Genomic DNA, 8614 nt, shown 5'->3' with positions numbered 1-8614 from the left:
ACCTTTTGGGCCCTCTTTGCATACTTGAGAGCTTTGGCATTTTTTTGTTTATAATGTGATGCAATTACTGCAATTTGTGTTGCTGTTTTTGTTTCTAACGTGCATCACAGTTATGTCGGCTCTTTTAAAAGATAGGCAGTTTGGACAGCCTGCTCATAGGCAACCACTTCTTATTATTCTTATCAATGGTGGCTATTGCTCATGTACTCATTCATGAAAACTGTAGTGTGTGTGTATATATATATATATATATATATAGAACTAGGCTGTTATACTATCGGTAGTACGGAGCGCTCCGTGCTACCAAGTTTCCAAATACTTTCAATAGTGTAGATCAAATTTAACGGAGCTGATCGTCGATTTGGAAGCCGCATCCTCGAAAACAACTTAGTAGCACGGAGCGCTCTGTGCTACCGATAGCATAGTAGCCGGACTCTATATATATATATATATATATATATATATATATCTTGATATTAACTATAAACAAATATATTTGGTAGGTTTTCCTCACCCCCTCCTACCAAGGGTATCTTGGTAATTTAATATTAGTTGAATATTAATAATAAATATCTTAGTAATTTATTATTAGTTGAATATTAACAATAAATTTATATAATTAAATTATAAATAATAATATAAATTTTAAAGCTTAATATGATTAGATGAACACCCTACTATCAACAAGAATTAAAATTAATTATTAGGCCTCAGAACTTTTCAAAAAAAATTTACAGTATAACAAAATTTTTCAAATTTTTTGAAGAAAAAGCAGTACTTTTTCTCTTTTCATAACAAAATTCATTTATTCACACCCTATTAAAAAACTTATAGTCAACTAATTATTATCTAGATATTAATTATAATGTTATATAATTAACTTATAAATAACTATAATGTTGAAAATTATTTTAAATTAGAGCAATTCTTATTTTTAATTTAAATTTTCTATATTATTTTAAAAAATATTTAAAATTTTACAAAAAACTGAACTTCAATTAGTGTCTTAACTATATATAACCTTCATTTACACTTTGGTACCAAGAAAGTTTTAAATTAAATGACGAATTATGATGATGAAGGTGAAAAAAATATAGTGTAGTAGAGTTAATTTCTTAAAACTATTAAAACAAAGTTTAAATATGCAAAATCTTAAAACAGATAATATTATTTGTTGAATTATTTGGAGTTTTCTTTTTCCAAACAAAGTATATTTATTTCGAAAATAAAAAAAATAAAGTCATCTAATTACTATCGATCTAGATATTCATTACAATGTTGTATAATTAAATTATAAATCACAATTGACACCGTTCCTCAAGTTGATGGATGAAGTCATTAATCACTTAATAAATGTTCGTTTTGAAATAAGCGTGTCCCTTCATTTTTCTATAATTGTCTTTTCGTTTTCTTAAAATGAGTTATGATAGTTTAGAATTGTGTGTGTCTTTTAGTATTTCTAAAAGTGTCTTTTAGTTTCTCTATGAAATTAAAGAGTGCATTAATGTATAGAAAAGATAAAGGATCATTTGAGAGGCTATAAATATGTAATGATTTTATGATGAAAAGCAAGTTAAGTTGAGTTGAAGTTTCTACTTTCATTTGAGAATAAGGATTTCTTCTTCCTCCTATCTCTTAGGTAGATTTTCTGTGAGAGAAGAGTGTTGTTCAACCATTGTGTTGGTGGATTCCGCATAGCGATGAGTGTGCTCGAGTTCGACATGATGGATTCTACGGCGGGTCGAGTATTTATCGTGTTATATTGGTCCTATCTCTGCGTCCCCTCTAAGTTCCGGCGTCAACAACAATGTAGAAAATTATATTAAATTAGATATTTATAAAATTTTACAAAACACTAAACTTCAATTAGTGTCTTAAGGTTAAAACTATAACCTTTAATTTTACTTTTATACCAAAAAAATTTAAATTAAAAGACAAGTTTGATCACGAAGGAGAAAAAAAAATAGTGTAGTAGAGTTCATTTCTAAAAATTAATAAAGCAAAGTTTAAATATGTGAAATCATATAATAGATAAATATAATTTTTTTGAATTGTTTGGACTTAAATTTAAATACCTTTTTCCTTCTCTTGTATACAAAATANCTTTTATACCAAAAAAAATTTAAATTAAAAGACAAATTTGATCATGAAGGAGAAAAAAAATATAGTGTAGTAGAGTTCATTTCTGAAAATTAATAAAGCAAAGTTTAAATATGTGAAATCATATAATAGATAAATATAATTTTTTTGAATTGTTTGGACTTAAATTTAAATACATTTTTTCTTCTCTTGTATACAAAATAAAATTGTGATTTTATTCGAATAAACTCATAAATTACAGTGCGAATTTCGCTGAGGAAACTAAAAAAAAAATGTAGTGTACCAGAGTTAACCTTTAAAAATCAGTGATGTAAAATTTAAAATGCAAAATCACAAAATAGATAAACATAATTTATTTGATTGTTTGGATTTAAATTTAAATTCTAATAGATAAAGTTTATTAGCTCATGGTTGATGTTGTGGGCATTTTCCATCCTCTATTATTGATAGGAAGCAAATGATTTATTGAAAAGAGTATTCATCTTGTGTATGATATTCTCTATAAGCCAATATTAAAAAAAAATAGTAAATAGTTTATATTTAATTTTAAATTTTAAAATAATTTTTTTAAAAAATATAATTTTTGTAAATAGTTTTTTCTAATAGCATATATTATAGAGGTTTAAATTGTAATTTTAAATTTATAAATTAGAATGATTGTGCTTTATATATATGGTTCAACGAACTTTATTCTTCTGTACATTAAGGAAGGTGGTGCCCAAAAAATGTATGTGCTCATAGAAATGAATAGTTTATTGTTTCTTCAATTAGTAGAGAAAGAAAAAAATGATGTGCAATCCTTTTATCTTTAAAGCATCGGAGAAATGGAGATTTAAATATTTTCTTCTACAAACAAAAATATTAGAATTTTTTTAATTAATAAAGAAATAAAAAATTTAATATTTGATTTCTTCATCGTCTTAGCATCCGATAAATGTGGTGTGAAGGATCAAGATGTATCTTCTCCAAGATACGAAAAAGTTCCTCCAAGAAATGAAGAGTTAAAAGTTTTGACGAAAAGGTATCTTTTCTAAAAAACGAAGAGATTTTTCGAAGAAACGAAGAGGTTGAGGAGATATATTTTGTCCAAGAAAGAAAGAGGTTTCTTAAAAAAATAAAGAGGTTGAATAAAAAAGTATACACTTTAAATAAATGCAATTAATAATTATTAAATATTTATAAATTATTTATTTTTATTATTTCTCTATTTTTTTCTATATAAGTTGCCATAGACAATGACATCAATTAGAACTTGAATTTGAAGAGAAAAGAACTATTAGAAGAAAATATCCTGAATATTATGTGAATTTTAATCAATTTGGTGATATTTATTTAATTGGTCTTCATACACTTACTGAACAGTTAATTTTATAAAATTATTTTTTTAAAATTTTTTTGTTCATATGTATTTTTTTTGAATTGATTATTTACTTATATTTGAGTGAGTTGTATACGATAAAATTGGTACTTGTAGTAATCTTTTTAATTTACTTTCATATTTTTCGATGATTTGATGAATTAGTTGCATAATAACTTGCTTTCACTTTGTAAATTAATTATCTTCTCTAAAATATGATATAAAATAATTAATTAATGGCTAAATTACATAAAACTTTCTTGTCAAAATTTGATTTTTTATTTTTTTCCTCTGTAATTTAAAAACTTATACTTTGCCCCCTTGTAAAATAAAAAATAGTCATAGGGGGTACGGTATAAACTGTGATAACAAAATGACCATTTTGCCTCTCATCATTTTTGTCAACAGGAGAGAAGGCTGAGGACATTTTTGGCATAAAAAATATATAATAATATTTTATAAACGGATTCCTAACGGATCACTAATGGCAGGGAGTGAAGTGAACATTTTTTATTTTACAAGATAGCAAAGTGTAGATTTTTAAATGACGGGGGGAATGTGAAAAATCGAATTTTGACAAAAATTTTTCTGTAATTTAGCCGTAATTAATTATCACTTTTATCTTGTTATTTTAAAAAAACTTTTGCTTTAGTACTTGACATTTATTTTGTAATAACAACAAATGGTTACATCCTGACCGTTGATATTTCTAGGAATACAATCGAAAGTTTTATTTGTTCAACTAATAATTGTTTTTTCTTTTCTAACAAAATTTCATAACTCAATTGAGAGGTACCCATATAAAATATTACAAACTATAAACAAAATACACATAAGTATTATATATAGAAAATATAGCAAAATAAAAAATATAAATTTGAATCAATAAGTAAGATTTTTTTCCTCTAAATTATACTCATCGAAAAATTCTTGAAGACGATGACGAAGCATCAGTGATGAATATCATCGAGTCAAAGTTTTCTCGCTTTCAAAAAAAAAAAAGATCATCGATGACGACAACTAAGACAATAAAATTAGAATGAATTTAAATCTTCTTTTATTACTTCATTTTAATCTAAACTATTTCCATGTATGGATGTTCAAATTTACGTTTTTATTTTACTATATTTTCTATCCAGTATTTTGCTTATAGTTTGTAATATTTTATAATTTTTAAATCTGACATTACTATTTAAATATAATATTATTTATTAACTAATTTATTAATTTATTTAATTATATTAGAAAAATCTATACGTGCAACGCACGTGCACTGACTAGTATAAATAAATATAACAAAGCGGTCGCGTAAGCTACGACTCTTCTAACTTCATTAATAATTATTATCATCCCTAATCCTTAATTATTATTGATAAAGATTGTGTCGGCAACTACATATGACTTAATCACAAGGGTCCATAAAAATTTACTTTTATAAAATCAGCGTAGAAAAATTATTATCATATACCTTGCTAATTAACCAAATATATACATATTCATAAATTGTGTTTATTAGTTTTATGGGTTAATTTTATACAGGTCTCTACAAATATGATATATGATAAATGATAAATATATTCTTACAAAATTTAACTTTCATATATTGTCCCTACAAAAGTCCAAATGTCTTCAAACATGTTCATGTCGTTAGAATCGGTTAGAAAAATTTAGTTAACTATAAATTAAATACTTAACTTTAGTTAATTTTTTTTTTTTTTTTTTAGAGAAAGATAGTACGCTACCCGCTTTATTTATTTAGCAGGTTGAGGCAATGCGGCCTCGAAAAACATTTAAAGCAACCAAAAAAGAAAAAGACAAATAAAAACTAAAATAAATATTCATAAAAAATTCATACTTCTACTCCTCACTTAAAACCAATATACTAAAAGTTGTAAAACTCGGTCTATTCGGCCTACTCACGTCCTATATTCGTCTAATACTCAAAAATGATCAAATTATTGGCCCCTAAAAATAATATTATTTTTATCCGTCAAATCATTCACAAACAGATTGCGACCCTAATTAAATCCCTTGCTGCTGCCTCTTGGCTACGGTCCCCGGTCAGAAGCTCCCAAAACACTTTTGATTTCCATCCTAGGTCCTAGAAATATGTTGATACGCATCTGACTGGCAGATTATCAACAGTCTCTAAATTGTTGCCGCACATCACGCACTGTTGATTTTCGAATCAGACTCTTTGAGTAAGCTGTCAATTATAGGTAGGCATTTCTTAAGTGCTAACTAAATAAAAATTTTAACTTCGGATCGATGGTATTTTCAACTCCCAGACCTTCAGCAAAAAAAAATTCTCGAACTCCCCAATCTCAGATCAGTACGAACACCGACTTTGAGTAAGTTTTTGACATTTTTACCCCTATTATATTATACTATTATAATTTTTGCAGAGATAATTTGTGATGGTAAAATTGAAAATATAAACAGTTTTTTAATGATTTTCTAACGATAGCAAATCGGAAAGATATATTTAAAAATATTAGAATTTTTGTATTGATAATATATAAAAATTAAACTTTTTAGAGATATATTTATTATTCATTATATTTACATGAACCTATCTGAAATTAACCCCAGTTTATTATATGCTTTGGATCAATCTCACCCGATTTCTCAAAAATAATGAATGAAAAAGAAGTAAGAGAGAGAAAAAAAAATGTAAGATATTTAATTTGTTTATGGCTGGATTTTTTTTCTTTAAATAAATAGGGCACTTGAAGTACGAAGTACAAANAAATATAATATTATTTATTCACTAATTTATTAATTTATTTAATTATATTAGAAAAATCTATACGTGCAACGCACGTGCACTGACTAGTATATATAAAATTATGTTTCTACTCACATGCACAGTATGAATTTTTTTTTTAAGATAAAGATAGCACACTACTTGTTTCATTTATTTGAAAAATAAATTTTAATATAAATGTTGAGGTAGCGGGACCTCGAATGAATCAAAAGTTACATGAAAAAAATATAAATACATAAATATATAAAAGTAAAAAAATAAAATGCATTGGATTAAGACCGAATGGATCTAATTAACAGTATGGATGTTAGAGAGAGTATAAGACCGACTCTAATATTATGTTACTGAATGAATATATAGGTTTAATTGAAAAAAGCCTAGGATTAATTAGTCCTGCCACATAAAATGCATTGGGTTGCCTCGTAATTAAGCCACGATTAATTAATATGAATTAAATTAAGTAAAAGAATTACTGAATTTCATGGTTGTCCCTCACATGCAGCGTTTAAAAATTAAATAGAAACATTTAATTAGAGACCATATATATATATATATATATATATATATATATATATATATATATATACAAACACGCATGTATTCCACCGCATTTATCACTGTTGGCAAAAATTCTTCGTGGGACCCACTCCTGTTTACTGGATTGGATGCTTTTTGTCCGCCCCTTGTTTCCGCTTTCACAACACGCCACACGGAAATTTTAGCTAAAATTATCNCAGCGCACAAAAATTCGACCTCATTTTAGACGAAGAAAGGAAGTGATCAAATGTCCCAACTTTGACGAATAGTCTTTTTCTGTCCTCTATTCTTTTTATTAATTTTTCCTTTTCGGTGATACAAATTACGCGTGAGAAGTAGCGTGCGGCCGTGATTCATGTGTTCAACAACAATGCTTTTGGATGCCCCGTGACCCTACAATTAATGAATTTTAGTCCATTTCACAACTTATGATTAATTGGAATCGATCAAACAGTAGAGGATCAATCCTTCCAAACAAAAGAAGTTCTTGTCCAAATTGTATTTGACCCACCAACTTTATTTTTTCACTGCAAACATATACCTGCCGACTTAGTTTCTATTCCAACTAATCATACGCAAGAATTATTAGCATAAAATGTCATTATATATATGAATCAAGTTAAGCTATAATTTGCCAAAAGATTATGCTCCTTTGTACATTTGTACCCTCAAAAGAAAATTTTTTTTAAAAAAAGGTTGATTCGTACAGCACTCGCTAAAGATTATGCTTAAGGCCATTTGATTGATAGCAACAACTGGAAAAAAAGATAAACGTAGCAGTTGTTACAATAATAGTGACAATGACACCTGTTGGAGGTTTGGTTTACTATCTCAATCACTCTTGAAAAATATTCAAAGAATGATGTACCTAGCTAGAAGTTTATGACAATTAATCAAATGGAAATATATGGACTTAATGATTTTGCAAATTAAGATAACCTTATAAAATTAAGTTGCTTATTCCTACTTAATTATTAAGATTTTTTTAAAAAAAATCTTGCATTTTAAAATTTTATAAAATTATTCATTAGACATGCAAATAAAACGAGTATACGTACATTAAGTAACTTCATTTGCATAAAACGAATATACATTAATAAGTAACTTCATTTGAAGAGAGATATTTAGTAAAATTTAGTAAAAACGTACAAAACTTATTTAAACTATAAACTATTCAGTCTTTCAAAATTTTGATTTTACTATCCAGCTACTCAATATTATTTGGTTTAGAGTCAATCTACGACACTTTTATTTCAAAATTTGAACGTGTCTTTTGTCTTTACATATTTATATAGTTTGCATATTTCATACGATACTTACAACTATAAATTTATTAAATAAATAATTAATTTAAATTTAAAAATGAAAGTGTCGTTGTCTGACTTAAATAAAATAAATTACAAGATTAGCTAGTAAAATTAAAATTTTAAAAGATCGGATATATGCTTAATTCAAAATAATTTATAATTTAGATAAATTATGTATAATTTTGTTTTAAAATTTAGAGCATTTAATTGGATTGTTAAAATTAAAAAATTTTGAATCTATTTGAAAAAGAAAAAAAAGATAAAGTGGAGTAGGCGTTTGCACCAATTATTAATATACTAGTCTAGTCTTCTAGTCTAGCAAATAAAAAGAAGACCAACACTAATAACGTGGCATTCGTCCACCGCCGTCGTTGTCGGACGCGGTCATACTTTGTGGCGGAAACGACTTAATTGGCCACTCGCTTTAACCATCCAAATGACGAATCTGCCCCTGCACCTTCCGCAAAATTACAACGAAAACCATGCTGAAGTCGCCGCCCCCACGATGCTTCTCCAAAGGGTAATTTCGGGACAAAGAAAAGGTGA

The sequence above is a fragment of the Ananas comosus genome, linkage group 3 (assembly GCF_001540865.1).
Source record: "Ananas comosus cultivar F153 linkage group 3, ASM154086v1, whole genome shotgun sequence".
In the NCBI taxonomy this organism is placed as follows: Eukaryota; Viridiplantae; Streptophyta; class Magnoliopsida; order Poales; family Bromeliaceae; genus Ananas; species Ananas comosus.
The sequence above is the reverse complement of the archived record's forward strand: the minus strand, read 5'-3'. Positions refer to the sequence as shown.